Below are 17723 nucleotides of genomic sequence, written 5' to 3' on the forward strand. Positions count from 1 at the left end.
TGTGATAATAATTTTAGTTTAACCAATTCATCATTCTCTATATCATCTGGTAAATATGATAGCCATAATGGAAAGGTATAAAATTCTGTTTTTAAAACACATTACATTAATACCAGTTTTTTTTTACAAAATATAGAACTTACCTTGTGCTTTTATGGCTTAGTGTGGTAAAATGTTAAATGAGAACATCTGTCTGTCTGCTGCAGGTCATAACACCCAAATGATGTGCAAATATCTAAATATGAGCATTCTTAGGCATGACTTGTGTAGCTTAGTGTGGGAGTGTCCTCTGCCATCTTGGAGAATTGAAAAAAAAATTTCCATATCAGGGGGCAGAAGAAAATATACCTGAAAATTAATCATATTGAAGGCAGATTTTCACAAATTTGATCGAGTTAGATTTTGGGAATAAAGAGAGCCTGAAGAAATTATACTGTCATGTTAATAACTTTCTCTTTTCATTTAGGTCCTTATTTTAATTCCAGATGGGTTTTAGGTGGATGGGTAGTGAGGTGAGTTGGGAGCACACCTGCCACTGCAGAAAACAGACCTGGGCTATTTTAACTTGGGAAGTTGGTGGGAGCATGTGGTGGCTGACCTTGTGCTTAGGAAGAGAGGAGTCCAGGGCAATGCAGGCCTGCCCTCTCATTGGGAGTCTCAGAAAGACACTCCTTCTTTTGGACTCACCAAGTAAAGAAAAGTTAACTCACTTGGCCCTCTTTGGAACTGGCTGACCTGCTGGGAAAGTTTCCCTGCTCATGCCAGAGTTAAAATGCTTTTGGGTTTTGATGATATCAGAACCCAGCAAGAAAATATAAAGAAGGATCCTGACTGCCTGTTTAGGAGACCAGATCCTGTGCGGATCAGCTGGCGGAGGTATTCACAGACATCTTCAATCTCTCTTTACAACAATCTGAGGTCCCTATCTGCTTCAAGAAGACAACCATCATCCCAGTACCTAACAAAAACCAAACAGCATGCCTTAATGACTATCGGCCGGTGGCTCTGACATCCATCATTATGAAGTGCTTCGAAAGGTTAGTCATGGCATGAATCAATTCCAGCCTCCTGGTCTACCTGGATCCACTACAGTTTGCCTACCACCGCAACAGGTCCACACCAGACGCCATTTCCCTGGCCCTGCACTCAACCCTGGAACACCTAGATAACAAGGACACTTATGTCAGACTCCAATTTATTGACTACAGCTCAGCCTTCAACACTATTATTCCCATGAAACTCATCTCCAAACTCCATGGCCTGGGCCTCTGCAACTGGATCCTGAACTTCATAACTCACAGACCACAATCTGTAAGGATAGGCAACAACACCTCTTCCACAATCATCCTCAACACCAGTGCCCTACAAGGCTGTGTTCTCAGCCCCCTACTATACTCATTATACACCAATGACTGTGCGGCCAAATTCCCCTTCAATTCGATTTTCAAGTTTGCTGATGACACCACTGTAGTGGGTCGGATCTCAAACAATGACGAAACAGAGTACAGGAATGAGATAGAGAATCTGATGAACTGGTGCGGCAACAATAATCTCTCCCTCAATGTCAACAAAATGAAGGGGATTGTCATCAACTTCAGGAAGCGTAAAGGGCGGCATGGTAGCACAGTGGTTAGCACTGCTGCTTCACAGCTCCAGTGACCTGGGTTCGATTCCCGGCTTGGGTCACTGTGTGGAGTTTGCACATTCTCCTCGTGTCTGCGTGGGTTTCCTCCTAGTGCTCCGGTTTCCTCCCACAATCCAAAAATGTGCGGGTTAGGTTGATTGGCCATGCTAAAATTGCCCCTTAGTGTCCTGAGATGCGTAGGTTAGAGGGATTAGCGGGTAAATATGTAGGATATGGGGATAGGGCCTGGGTGGGTTTGTGGTCGATGCAGACTCGATGGGCCAAATGGCCTCTTTCTGTACTGTAGGGATTCTATGATTCTATGAGAACATGCCCCTGTCTACATCAATGGGGATGAAGTAGAAAGGATCGAGACCTTCAAGTTTTTAGGTGTCCAGATCACCAACAACCTGTCCTGGTCCCCCCCATGCCGACACTATAGTTAAGAAAGCCCACTAACGCCTCTACTTTCTCAGAAGACAGGATCAACAGGCATTTAGAGATGCAAGTACATCTTAGGGACAGTCAACATGGCTTTGTGAGTGGAAAATCATGTCTCACAAATTTGATTGAGTTTTTTGAAGGGGTAACCAAGAAGGTAGATGAGGGCAATGCAGTTGATGTTGTCTACATGGACTTTAGCAAGGCCTTTGACAAGGTACCGCATAGTAGGTTGTTGCACAAGGTTAAATCTCATGGGATCCAGGGTGAGGTATCTAAATGGATACAAAATTGGCTTCTTGACAGAAGCCAGAGGGTGGTTGTGGAGAATTGTTTTTCAAGCTGGAGGCCTGTGACCAGTGTTGTACATCAGGAATCAGTGCTGGGTCCACTGTTATTTGTCATTTATATTAATGATTTGGATGAGAATATAGGACGCATCGTTAGTAAGTTTGCAGATGACACTAAGATTGGTGGCATAGTGGACAGTGAAGAAAGTTATCTCCAATTGCAACGGGATCTTGATCAATTGGGCCAGCGGGCTGACGAATGGCAGATGGAGTTTAATTTAGACAAATGCGAGGTGATGCATTTTGGTAGACTGAACCAGGGCAGGACTTACTCAGTTAATAGTAGGGCGTTGGGGAGAGTTACAGAACAAAGAGATCTAGGAGTACATGTTCATAGCTCCTTGAAAGTGGAATCACAGGTGGACAGAGTGGTGAAGAAGACATTCGGCATTCTTGGTTTCATTGGTCAAAACATTGAATACAGGAGTTGGAACGTCTTGTTGAAGTTGTACAAGACATTGGTAAGGCCACACTTGGAATACTGTGTGCAATTCTGGTCACCCTATTATAGAAAGGATATTATTAAACTAGAAAGAGTGCAGAAAAGATTTACTAGGATGCTACCGGGACTTGATGGATTGAGTTATAAGGAGGGGCTGGATAGACTGGGACTTTTTTCTCTGGAGCGTAGGAGGCTGAGGGGTGATCTTTTGAGGTCCATAAAATAATGAGGGGCACAGATCAGCTAGATAGTCAATATCGTTTCCCAAAGGTAGGGGAGTCTAAAACTGGAGGGCATAGGTTTAAGGTTAGAGGGGAGAGATACAAAAGTGTCCAGAGGGGCAATTTTGTCATGCAGAGTGTGGTGAGTGTCTGGAACAAGCTGCCAGAGGTAGTAGTAGAGGCGGGTACAATTTTATCTTTTAAAAAGCATTTAGATAGTTACATGGGTATGATGGGTATAGAAGGATATGCGCCAAATGCGGGCAATTGGGATTAGCTTAGGGTTTTTTTAAAAAAAGGGCGGCATGGACAAGTTGGGCCGAAGGGCCTGTTTCCATGCTGTAAACCTCTATGACTTTATGACTCTAAGACTAAGGAACTTTGGCATGTCAGCTACGATGCTCACCAACTTTTACAGATGCATCATAGAAAGCATTCTTTCTGGTTGTATCACAGCTTGGTATGGCTCCTGCTCTGCCCAAGACCGCAAGGAACTACAAAATGTTGTGAATGTAGCCCAATCCATCATGCAAACCAGCCTCCCATCCATTGACTCTGTCTACATTTCCTGCTGCCTCGGCAAAGCAGCCAGCATAATTAAGGATCCCACGCACCCCGGACATTCTCTCTTCTACCTTCTTCCTTTGGGAAAAAGATACAAAAGTCTGAGGTCATGTATCAACTGACTCAGGAACAGTTTCTTCCCTGCTGCTGTCAGACTTTTGAATGGACTTATCTTACATTAAGTTGATCTTTCCCTACACCCTAGCTATAACTGTAACACTACATTCTGTACTCTCTAATTTCCTTCTCTGTGAACGGTATGTTTTGTCTGTATAGCGCAAGAAACAATACTTTTCATTGTATGTTAATACATGTGACAACAATAAATTAAATCAAAATCAGATATATATCATAGATGGTAGCATTCTGGCAACTAAGTAACTATGTGGAAGGTTTTAACTGTCTTCCCATTCAGTCAAAGGTTACATTCACACCTCTAAAGTGAGTGGCCAACAGTAAAGTATATCTAACACTTAATTTGCTTTCCCTGTTTGATGGGGCAGAGTTGTAGATCATGGCGTTGTCTGATGGGAAGTTTCACATGCAGAAGAAGTGGTCTGTAATAGAACATCGAACATAGAACAGTACAGCACAGTACAGGCCCTTCGGCCCTCGATGTTGTGCCGAGCTTTATCCGAAACCAAGATCAATGTTTGGTCTCTGGTATTTTACGTGAAACTGTTGATTTGACACCAAATGTTTGGGATGTAATTTAATCTGCTCTTGTTTTGTTGGCATGAATATAATTTTCCCCTAGCATTTGCGGCACTTGGAGTACGGTACGGTTCTTTGGAGGATTAGCAAGGCAGTCTTATCCATTGACAGCCAGTAAGTTTCCAGGATCAAACTTTGGAATGAGGTATTCATCCAATGCCTGTATCGCTGACTGTGGTTGAGTTCCTGAGGTAAGGGTTTTCAATAATTTTGATGGATTTTTAGGTTCTTGTGCCAGTCTTGAGGCATCCACTTGGTGTGGAGAAGGGGAATGGCTGTGACATCTCCTTCACATGCAGCCGATGCAGGCAGAAAATGTAAGGTGGGTTTGAATTTGAATCTTTTGTAATGTATAATGCATGGTCAATTGTACTAGGTAAGCGTTGTAGGGTATTGGTTGCAGTTTGGTGAATCTGAGAAAGTTAACTATGAGTCTTTACTGACTCTTAGAACAATTTACAAATACATAGTAAAGATAAATATATCGTAAAGCTAGGAACTAACCCTGCCCGCTGATGCTCACAGCTCTGTCCAATATGCAACTAATTCTGGGTGTAGATCATGTGCTGTCTTACATCACTGTTTGGGCAGTACTGTACTGAATTCCACATTAACCCCAATACTACAGCAAGGACAGTCCTTTTAGGTCCTTCCATGACTGTCTTTGGAAAATCTATAGGCGTTCCTAGAGCCCAGTATTGCTATTACACATAAATGGGATACACATCATATTCTGATTCCCCTCATTTGTGTCACATTTCAATGCACCCACCAATATTTGTGCGGACACATATGGCTGGATTTTAAGTTGCTCACGAGGTGAGAGTGGGGAGGAGAGTGGTTCCAGTAGAATACAGGAAAACCAGAAGTTGATGCAGTGCCTCTGTCAGTGGCTTTTCAACCCAGCCACGGTATTATTTCCTGGTTTCCCGACCAATTCGGTTGAGGGAACCATGGTGATGACCAGCATGAGTCAATTTCAATTCCGGTATTTAATGGAACATTCCACACAATGAAATTTAAAGGATTTTGGATTTGGGAGCAAAACATTAGCAAGTGGCAGAACGGAGACTCATACTCAAAGGCTGCATCTCATGTTAGTGATAACTCCCTGGATGTAATATTGGGGTTTGAAGAGCCCACAGGGAATTACTATCCACTGACAGGGAAAATAAGCCGGCGAGTGAAACTAAGGAGCTAGTGGAGACAGTAAATAGCAGGAGTGTGGTGCCATGCTCCTGGATCTAATGCTGAAAGTAGTTTAATGACTTGGGTTATTCATATGCTTCTCTGTCTGTTCACTTCCTCATATCTCTATCTGTCTATTCATCACTGACACTTAACTTTATCCTTATACACTGTTGCACCTCTCCCTCAGAGAGACCCTCAACAAATGCTCTTCATCTATCCATTCAATACATGCCATTACTCTCACTCATAGTTCTTTCCTCGCCCTACTTACAAAGGGCACAGAACAAAAGAGTGAGACAAAGAACTCGAGGTGATCCTCTAGTCATCTCTCAGCTGAAAGCTATGAAGAAGGAGGTACTGGACATCAGCAGATTCTTCGTATACCTTATGGGAACTGGGTGCCTCCCACCTACCTGTTGACAGAATTAAATATCAGACAATTAAATGGCATACAACACTCACTCGTGTTGATTCAATTTGTGCAGCGACTGAAATATGAACATGTGCAAAATGATCACTTAAAACATTCTTATCATGACTATTTGAATATATGTCTTTAAACTCCCACAGGGATTTTAAGTTTCTTGCAGGACATGACCCAAGAGGACAAAATGGAGGCGATTCTCCCAAAAGCGCTGAATTGGCGGGAAAACTGTTTTAACTCCCAACTGTTTTGTCAGTTCAGCTTCTCACCTGAATCTCTGCACTCTGTGCACTGCAGAGGTCCCAGTCGTGAATCTCATGAAAAACCCAGGGGAGTGGGGCCTATTCGCGACGGAGCCTGACAGTTCCGGAACTCTGCGCATGCGCAGTGGCCCCGATCTGTCAGACTCCCCGTTTGCTGGCCAGCTCAATCACTGGCCAGCCCAGGACCCCCACAGTGTTGCCCCTCCTGACGCCCCCTCGGCCCGATCGCGGCCCCCACAACAATTCCTGGGCCAGCCCTGATCCCCCCCCACCGGGTCCCAGAGCGCCCCAATGTCCAGCCCATCCCCCCCCCCGCCAGCAGTGGCGATCCCCCCCACCCCCCTCACCCTGGCAGATCCCCCCTGATGACCCCCCCCTTCCCCCCCACCGGGGGCCAGAACGCCCCCGAAGGCAGGCCCCCCGGCAAACCATTCGCCTCAGCCTGCCCCAATCGCTGTCCTCCCTCCATCCCAGACTAATCCCAATGCAGAATGGGACCCCCCACCCCCACCAATCGTCCCTCGGCCCCGCTCACAATAGGCCCTACCCCCGGGCATGTGCACTTTGTCCCTTGGGCAGTGCCAGGGGGCACAGGCTGGCACTGCCAGGGTGCCCTTACCCAGGGGGCACCACTCCCCACCACCCGACCCCCTGGGGGGCCCGGTTTGCCCCCCTTCATTCCGGCGGGGTCTCCCGCTAGTTCCCCAAATGTGAGGAGCTAGTCTGAACCGCGCCGGAATGAAGTAATCTTGGCGGCGTGGGAGATTCAATCGGGACCTTTCAGGTCCCGATAATGAACTAATAATCATATTTACTCACCTTAAAGATGCATCATCACAGGACTCGAGCAGATTGTGCATGAGATCACATATTCACATTAAAATGGGACCTGTAAGCCAAATATTTTGTAGTGTGGGCCATATATTAGCAAGGTCAATTTTTTATATTCATTCACAAGATGTGGCACCTCTGGCTAGATCAACATTTATTGCCCATCCCGACTTGCCCTTGAGAAGGTGGTGGTGAGCTACCTTCTTGAATTACTGCAGTCCAAGTGGTGTAGGCACACTAGTAGTGCTGTTAGGGAAGGAGTTCCAGGATTTTGATCCAATGACAATGAAGGAATGGCGATATATTTCCAAGTCAGGATGGTGAGTGACTTGGAACAAAACTTCCAGATGGTGGTGTTCCCTTGGGTCTGCTGTCCTTGTTCATCTAGAGGGTAATGAATGTGCATTTGGAAGGTGCTATCCAAGGAGACTTGGTGAATTCCTACAGCGCGTATTGTAAATGGTACACAGTGCTGTTACTGTGCGTTGGTGGTGGAGGCAGTGAATGTTTGTGGATGGGATGCTTTGTCTTGGATGATGTGGAGCTTCTTGAGTGTTGTCGGAGCTGGACTCATGCAGGAAAATGGAGAGTATTCCATCAGACTCCTGACTTGTGCCTTGACAACAAGCAGGAGAGGCGATGGCCTAATGGTATTATCGCTAGACTATTAACCCAGAAACTCAGCTGGGTTCGAAACCCACCACAGCAGACGGTGGAATTTGAATTCAATAAAAAAATCTGGAATTAAGAATCTACTGATGACCTTGAAACCATTGTCGATTGTCGGAAAAACCCATCTGGTTCACTAAGGTCCTTTAAGGAAGGAAATCTGCCATCCTTCCCTAGTCAGGCCCACATGTTACTCCAGGGCCGCATCAATGTGGTTGACTCTCAACTGCCCTCGGGCTATTAGCGATGGGTAATAAATGCTGACCAGCCAGCGACGCCCATATCCCATGAATGAATAAAAAATATTGGCTTGCTCACAGGCCTAATTGACCATTGATCACCTATTTAAATATGGTGGACAGGCTGTCAATTTTGGTGCTTGCTTGCCTTCCTCATTTTAAGGGTGTGAGCTCATGGGAAGGTGGTGGACACGCATCCTATTTTATATGCCCTCATCCCACCCACCATTTGAAACACGTCCAGTGGGGACAAGTACAATACAGCCCATGGAAGGAGCCATTGACAAAGAAATTGAGGGTAGTTTGTCTTTGACAGCCACTGGTAAACTTTGGCCACCAGGTCCAGTTGACAACAGGTCTTCTCCCACCTGATATGAGATCATGAGAAGACCAGCATTCTTGAACTGAATGGCTTCCTAAATAATTTCAGAGGGCAGTTAAGAGTCAATGACATTACTGAAGCTCTGGAGTCATAACTAAACCAGAGCAGGTAAGAATGGAGGACGTTAGAGAGCAAAATGGGTTTTTACAACAATCAATGATAGTTTATTGAGACTAGCTTTCAATTCCAGACTTTATTGATTGAATCCATCTGCTATGGTGGGATTTGAACCTGTGCTCCAGAGTATTAGCCTGCTCCTCAGGATTACTGAGGTGCCATTTCCAGTATGCCACCATCTCAGTCTTCTGAAGCATTGGTTTTCCAACGTGTAGGAAGGTTATATTCTCCCTGAAGGCCCTGTGTTGTAGATACCGCTTCCCACAAACTGCAGCTCTCTGCTCATCTAGTTTTTCATGTGAAACAACAAGTTTGAGAGGAAAATGCTGTCACTGCTTGTTGCTGGTTAGTTTGGTCCTTATTTCAGGCCCAAAATAAAGCAGCTTAATTGGTACCCAAGCTGGTCCGATAGATCGGAAGTCAAAGTTTCAAAGTGCAGTGAGAGATACAATATCCAAAGTAACCTCTCACCACAAGCACGGTGATCAAAGCCTTTCATACAAAAAGCAACTGTGAAGTTTCAAGACTTACCTTCCTGTCATGTGTTCAGAAACTTAACTGTGTTCCAGCAATGCTTTAACCCGTGCATTCATAGTTAAATGCCACAAAACATATCAATATCAACGCAGATGAATGCTCAATACATTGAAATTAACAACCCACCCCTCCTGGGGTTCACTCATGTGCAGCCTAACACACTGCAGTTAAATGCACAGGTTGATGGGTTGGAGAGGGTTTGTTTCCTGAAGCACTGTCAATTTCCACACTTGCATCACTATCACCACCCGCTTCTAAACCCATGTGCTCTTCCACGTTACATTTCACCACATTTGCTTCCAATAGGAAGTTACAGGCTTCAGGTTATCAGGGCGACATGGTGGCACAGTGGTTAGCATTGCTGCCTCACAGCGTTAGAGACCCAGGTTCAATTCCGGCCTCGGATCATTGTCTGTGTGGAGTTTGCACATTCTCCCTGAGTCTGCATGGGTTTCCACCGGGTGCTCCAGTTTCCTCCCACTCTCCAAAGATGTGCAGGTTAGGTTGATTGGCCATGCTAAATTAACCTTTAGTGTTAGAGGGACTAGCAGGGTAAATACGTGGGGCTATGGGGATAGGACCTGGGTGGAATTGTTGTTGGTGCAGGCTCGATAGACCAAATGGCCTCCTTCTGCACTGTCGGGATTCTATGATTCTATGATCAGGGAGGCAGTGAAAAGATTCCCTTGCTGATTCTTCATTCCTGCCTACTGCTGTTTCACTGGAGAGCCAATACAACTGCAAAGAGAAACTTATTTGATTGTGGAATATAATAATGGGGTTGGGCTTGCTGTGAAATAAAGATTTGACAATTTTCTATGGGTCATTAGAGCTTTTTTGAAAATTATGTCAGCTTGGAACTGATTTTCGACCTCTGATGCAATAATCATACCATTTTTTCTTGTTGGCATTTAGTATGTGATATACATTCGTGTCCTTCTGGTAGTTCTATCTTCTCCATCTACCAAAACATTCTTGCTTTTTTTTGCCAAGGCTGAAGCACATTTTTCATTAAATTTGGATTATGATACAATGTGACTATGTAGCTGCTTGAATAGGGTATTGTGTTGTGTGGTACTAAATATGCTTGTTTGGTCTAAATCCAGAAAAAATGCCAACTTGAAATAACAACTTCCTGCTTGAGATTACTCTCACACATTGTATTTGATATTCTATTCAAAACGCCAAAGGAAATTATTCAGATGCAATCCAAATATTGGTCAGACATGTCACCTGGTGATTGCCACCTGAGCATTTTTAAATGATTCTGTGGGCTGGTAAACATTAGCTTAAAATAGATGTTACCTTTTAGTCAAAGAATAAGGTGGCGGGATATGGTCATTGGCAATTGTGAAGTGGACTGTAACGTACCCATTGTGGTGTCTGTCTTTGGCCCTTAGACAATCCTCACTTTGCCAATTGAAGTCACTCAATGAGAGGAACTATGCTGTGGAGGCTATTGGTTGAATAATGTCATTAGCATTGGACAGATAAGCAGAAATGATCTTAGATGATGGACAAGAAACTATTGCCCTTTGCCAAGTAATTCTGCCCAAAGGATTCCAAGGTATTTGGTTTCCAATTATCTCTACATGGGGTTTATAGAATGGAGACAGCACAATTGATATCATCATCATCATAGAATCCTTACAGCACAGAAGGAGGCCATTCACCCCATCAAGTCAGCACCAACTCTGTTGAGTGAGAATCTTCTCCAGGCCCTCTCCCCCACCTAGGATCTAATCTACACATCTTGGTTACTAAGGGGCAATTTAGCATGGCCAATCCACCTAACCTGCACATCTTTGGACTGTGGGAGGAAACTGGAGCACCCGGAGGAAACACATGCAGACACGGGGAGAATGTGCAAACTCCACACAGACTGTCACCCAAGGCCTGAATTGAACCCAGGTCTTTGCCACCTTATAGAACATAGATTCTACTCAGGCCAGATGGCTATAAATGTTCTCATTTACTGATTGATTCACAGATAACTCAAAAATCAGCGTTCTCAGATCCTGCAACATCAGGGAGAAATGACAAATTGTACAATATTCTTGGTCTCGTATTAGAACAAAGAAAAGTACAGCACACGAACAGGCCCTTCGGCCCTCTAAGCCTATGCTGATCACGATGCCCTAACTAAACTAAAAAACAAACTTTCTGCCCTTACTTGGTCCGTATCCCTTTATTCCCTCCCTATTCGTGTATCCATCCAAATGCGTCTTAAACGTTGCTAATGTGCCTGCTTCCACCACCTCCTCTGGCAGCATGTTCCAGGCACCCACCATGCTCCGTGTGAAAAACATCCCCTGTACATCTCCTTTAAACTTTCTCCCTCTCATCTTGAACCTGTGCCCCCTTGTAATTGACACTTCCACCCTAGGAAAAAGCCTCTGACTATCCACCCTGTTTATGCTTCTTGTAATTTTGTAGACCTCTATTAGGGCTCCCCTCAGCCTCCGTCTTTCCAGTGAAAAGATTAATACAGAATATTCATCGAGTCCACTGAGGTAAGGAAAACATTAATTTTATTTGAACATCTCTTACTACGAGCGACCTCTCAGCATGAGGTCTACAAGAGGGAGCAATGTCATGAGACATTGCATCACCACCTGTGATGATGTATACTGTATCTTATTAGCATATTACACAGTTCGCACTAACTCTTTATACTACACCTTGAAGGCCACACATTGGGGCCACACATGTCTGTGTAATATACTATAAATTTACAATCAATGTGCTGATACAGCTGCTGTTTGTCAACATATGGAATCTAAACTGTGTGAAGCCAGAATGTACCTCAGAGCCAATAGAAAGCTTGCCGACAGTACATGATGAGTTATCAGGGTGGAATCTGAAACCTAGTGTAGGATGTTGGACACATCTTCACATACATTGCTTCCAATCCCCAATACCTATACACTGAAATGTTCCCCAAGACCGACTAGTTGAGCAGCTTATGACTGCAAATTTTCCTATTGTCTGGTCAGAGATGTGTGACTTTGCTAATGTCCATGCAGTGCTGTGGCTTCTACCTGTTTGCTGCTGCCAGGCTGACCAACCTTAAAGGACTAGTTGGAAAATTGTGCTTGTGTACGATTGTCTTTCAAGGAGTTCTACAATGTTCATGTACATTGTCCATCTCAGTACAACATTGCACATCAATGCATAACAAGAGAATGGTTCATGTTTTTCCTTGTCACTACCTCAATGCTGTCTAGCATTCTGTGAATCAGCATAAATTTAGATCAGGATACACAATGTGAAATTTTGCTGTACCAATATTAATGTTGATATGTCTCTTTCTGCACGGTAGGGGTTCTGTGGTTCTATGGGATTCTATGGAATTGAGATGATTTCTACCCTCTTGTAGATTAGAGCATCACTGACATAGAACCAGAGTTGCTTTGGTAATTGGATTGGATATAAGTGAAATAACTAATGCAGGAAGCAAAATAAAGCACATCACTGCTGCAGCATGGCATTAAATCCAAATTGTTGTGCCATATGAAAGAGAGGCAAAAGTCTGCTTTACTGTCGATGCTGGTGTGTAGTTACCACTTGCAGTCAGGCACACTATAAATCTGTTAGTGTTGTACTAATATGGTGACAGTGAATGGACTGGGGAACTCCTTGCTGCCCTCACAGAAAGGGACACCATTGGGGTGATTCTCCAAAAAAAATTCTAAGTGCCAAATTCACGTGAAAACTGGAGTAACTCCTGCTGGTTATTTTAGCGTGATTTTCAGAATGAATCTCCCACACTCTGAGCACTGCAGAGTGCCCTAGCGAGATTCACTCTGAAAATCAGGGGGTGGAACCTATTCCCGCTGGAGAGGCCGGCAGCATGGTGCTGAGTGGGCCACTGCGCATGCGCCAATCTGTCAGAGTGGAGTCGGCGCAAATGCACTGGCCCCTGCAATGCCGGCCTCCTAATCGCTGGCCAACTCGATCACTGGCCAGCCCTGCAACCCTGCATCACTGCACCTCCGACTACCCCCACCATCAATTGCTGGCCTCCCAGACCTCTCCGGGCAAGCCTCATCATCCCCGCCAGCCCTGATCATCCCCTTCCCTCCCTCTGCCACTGATCTCTGTGCAGAGTGGCAGCGGGAACCACCCACTCCCACCGATTGTCCCCTATGGCCCCACCTCCAGTAGGCCCTGCCCCCTCTAGCCCTTCCCTCTTGGCACTACACGATGCCCGGTAGGCGATGTCGAGGTGCCCCTTGGGCATTGCCAGTTTGCCCCTTGGACAATGCCACAGGGCCAGCCTGGCACTGCCAGGCTGGCAATGCCCAAGGGAGAACCCCCCCCCCCCCTTACCTCCAACTTCCTGGGGGCTCTTCCATGGCCTCTGTTCCCTCCAGTAGTGTCGGGTGCCTGTTCCCCATTCGTGGGGAGCAGTTGTAAACACCGCTGGAGAGAACCGCTCCTGGCAGTGGGGACAGTGGGGGTGAGGGGGAGACACTAGTGGGCCCAGAGACTTCAGTTCCGGGCCCGCAGTAAGATGGAAATGACGATTTAAATCAGCTCTGCGCTGAATTCCAGCGTGGAGATGATTACTCCAAAGATCTCGGTGCCGAAGACTCATGGAGGTCGTGGTGTCCACAGGAAGCCCGCTAAACAGCCTGCTTTGATATCTCCCGTCCCGTTGTGCTGCTAGAGCACTGCAGTGGGCTGGGAAATCGCACCCCCCACTTCCATATTTTCTTGTTGGTTCCATTGTCTCAAGTGGAGCTTGTTTCTGATAACAATTCAAACATCCAGAAAAGAATGTATTCCCCTGGGTTCAAAAACCCTGCTGACTGCTTGTGCTTGACTTTGTACACAAAATTCTTGATGGAATAGAACCATAGAACCATAGAAAATTACAGCTCAGAAACAGGCCTTTTGGCCCTTCTTGTCTGTGCCGAACCATTTTTTGCCTAGTCCCATTGACCTGCACTTGGACCATATCCCTCCACACCCATCTCATCCATGAACCCGTCCAAGTTTTTCTCAAATGTTAAAAGTGACCCCGCATTTACCACTTTATCCGGCAGCTCTTTCCACACTCCCACCACTCTGCATGAAGAAGCCCCCCCTAATATTCCCTTTAAACTTTTCTCCTTTCACCCTTAACCCATGCCCTCTGGGTTTTTTTTTCTCCCCTAGCCTCAGCGGAAAAAGCCTGCTTGCATTCACTCTATCTATACCCATCAAAATCTTATACACCCCTATCAAATCTCCCCTCAATCTTCTACGCTCCAGGGAATAAAGTCCCAACCTATTCAATCTCTCTCTGTAACTCAGCTTCTCAAGTCCTGGCAACATCCTTGTGAACCTTCTCTGCACTCTTTCAACCTTATTTACATCCTTCCTGTAACTAGGTGACCAAAACTGTACACAATACTCCAAATTCGGCCTCACCAATGCCTTGTATAACCTTACCATAACACTCCAACTTTTATACTCGATACTCCGATTTATAAAGGCCAATGTACCAAAGGCACTCTTTACGACCCTATCCACCTGTGACGTCACTTTTAGGGAATTCTGTACCTGTATTCCCAGATCCCTCTGTTCAACTGCACTCTTCAGAGTCCTACCATTCACCCTGTACGTTCTACTTTGGTTTGTCCTTCCAATGTGCAATATCTCACACTTGTCTGCATTAAATTCCATTTGCCATTTTTTAGCCCATTTTTCTGGTTGGTCCAAATCCCTCTGCAAGCTTTGAAAACCTTCCTCACTGTCCACTACACCTCCAATCTTTGTATCATCAGTAAACTTGCTGATCCAATTTACCACATTATCATCCAGATCATTGATATAGATGACAAACAACGATGACAAACAATGATGGACCCAACACCGATCCCTGCGGCACACCACTAGTCACAGGCCTCCACTCAGAGAAGCAATCCTCCACAACCACTCTCTGGCTTCTTCCATTGAGCCAGTGTCTAATCCAATTTACTACCTCCCCATGTATACCGAGCGACTGAACCTTCCTAACTAACTTCCCATGAGGGACCTTGTCAAAGGCCTTGCTGAAATCCAGGTAGACAACATCCACCGCCTTCCCTTCATCCACTTTCCTGGTAACCTCCTCGAAAAACTCTAATAGATTGGTCAAACATGGCCTACCACGCACAAAGCCATGTTGACTCTCCCTAATAAGTCCCTGTCTATCCAAATATTTGTAGATCCTATCCCTTATCACACCTTCCAATAACTTGCCCACCACCGACGTCAAACTTACTGGCCTATAATTACCCGGATTTCTTTTGGAACCTTTTTTAAACAACGGAACAACATGAGCCACCCTCCAATCACCCGGCACCTCCCCCGTGAATACTGACATTTTAAATATGTCTGCCAGGGCCCCTGCAAGTCTGGAATCTGGAACATGTACACAGTATTCATCGTACAAGGAAACACCCCTTTTAGGAATTAGACTAGGGTATTCAAAAGTGATTTTAGAGGAATAGTGAGGTACAGAATGGACTATAATGAGCCACAAATTCCAGACTGCATTGTCTGAGTGAGGATAGGAACTTAACCATTTTCAGTAAGATCACTCTTGTGCTTGACATTCATACTTAACCAGCAAATGTTCAATGTTGAAGCACTTGATTCAGCTAACATTCCCTTGTGTTATTTTTCCCGTTAGTACTGCTTCTGGAAGCATGGAGTGTGTCTTCATGACTGAGGGGAAGGGAGGGGAAAAGGAGTTTACAATCACTTTAAGGATAAACCCAGAGAGATTTATCGCAGAAACGATGTTTCTTATGTGTTCGGATAAGAAACACTATGTTATTCAAACAAGCAACACAAGTCATACATTTATTTTCAATTTTTTATAGTAATATACTATCACACATTGTGATCACTATATACTGCTTGCAGGGTGCTTGAAAGTGGTTAAGTTTCCAGATCAAAGACTTTTACAGGATCAACAGAAGCCACCAGATCAGCTACTTGGCTTGTCGGAGATGCTTGAAGAAAACATGCTTTGAAAGTTCAAGGATTTCTTCAAAGACTTCCTTGTGCAAATTTCAAGCCAGTTATTAATTAACTGCTATGTAAGGCCAATATAATCAAATTTTAACAACCAGGCATCAGATAAACTTAGTCACCTGTTAAAAAAGTATAATGGTTTGTTTTGTAATATCTCCCCATTCCACTCTTGGAAGCTATTTTGTCCGATTATAGGCTCCCCTAAATGAGGCAGTAAAGAAATAATTAAGTCTCTATGTTCTGTCGATGTAGCTCTTGAGCCGGCTATTAAATTTCCCTACGTGATGGCCGTATGGAACGTGAGTCAGCACTTGGCCTAATCTTTCTTCCCCTTGGAAACCATGCCCTTTCTTCACAAGAGCAACCTGGCTGAGATTAGGAGCTCATTATGTGTGGATTTTAAGCAGGAAAAAGGAGGGAATCCATACCGGGAATCAAGTAACAATGTAACTTCAGTGAACAATACCACAACTACATAAAGGGAGATTTCTGCTGATCTTCTGCTGTAGTTACAGCAATTGGTCAGGGAACACCCAAAGGATGTTCCAATGGCAGTTTTTAATTGACAAGTTATATGGAGATGGAAATCCTAGGTTGGACTGACTGTACCTGAACTTGGTAGCTACTTGGCATATAAGAGTTTTACATGTAATCATATATTGGAGCAATCTTGGAGATGATAGAAAGGACACAGGATGTATCACATGACATGGCAAGCAGCTTTACCACATGTTGTGCTGAAACAGAATATTAATTCTGCATTTCAGAAATCTGCCATTTATCCTTATTTGGTTTTGGGACCAAATAAGTTGTGATGGGTCTTTCTGAACATCTGAAGTCCATTTAATGAAGGTACTCCCACAAATGTTGTTCGCTAGGGAGCGCCAGAATTTTGACCCAATGATGATTCCTTGGGGTCCTTTGGGTGGAATTTTATGAGATTGATTGTGTCCAGCTAGTGTGAAAATGGGACAGTTCCTAATCTGTTTTTTGGGTGAGTTTTCAAGCCCAATCTTAAGCACTTAGTCATTGAAAATATGGGCTGCACTCTTTCTAGCCGCTGCAGGCAGTGGTCTGGGCTTAATTTGCCAGCCAGCAATGGAAGCTATTGTGCATGCACAGACCGATGTGTCTGCACATATGTAATAGCAACTATAGAGGGAGCTATTGAACATGTGCAGACCTCTGATGCTGCACATGTGCAACAGCAGCAGCAAGAGTCTGACAGAGTGAGAGAGCTGTCGGGCCCCTGCTGCTGCAGGTAGCCTCACAAACCCTTCCCCCCCCCCACCGCAATCGCGGAGGCCCACACGGCCCGAGATACAGCCTCCACCACCCCTGCTGCCTAGACCATTTGCACCCCCTCCCTCCTAACTGATCACAGGCAGAGTGACAGCGTGCCCTCTTCCTCCCCCACCAGTTGCATCAGCAGAGTGACAGTGGCCCCCACCCCTCTCATCCCCCCATTGGGCCACCCCCCCCATAAGCCCTGCCCCCTGGCATTGCCCAGTGCAAGGTGCCCAGTGGGCATAATGGAGGTGGCAGACTGGCAGTGCCAAAGTGCCAGGGTGGCACTTCCAGGCTAACACTGCCCAAGGGACCCCTCCCTTGCCCTCAGCCTCCCCTGAGGGCCTCAATGACCTCCGGCGAGGTGAACACAATGGTTCCCTGTTAATAGGGAGCAGGTGTTTTCCTTGCTGGAG

This window comes from Mustelus asterias, chromosome 3, assembly GCF_964213995.1.
Source record: "Mustelus asterias chromosome 3, sMusAst1.hap1.1, whole genome shotgun sequence".
In the NCBI taxonomy this organism is placed as follows: domain Eukaryota; kingdom Metazoa; phylum Chordata; class Chondrichthyes; order Carcharhiniformes; family Triakidae; genus Mustelus; species Mustelus asterias.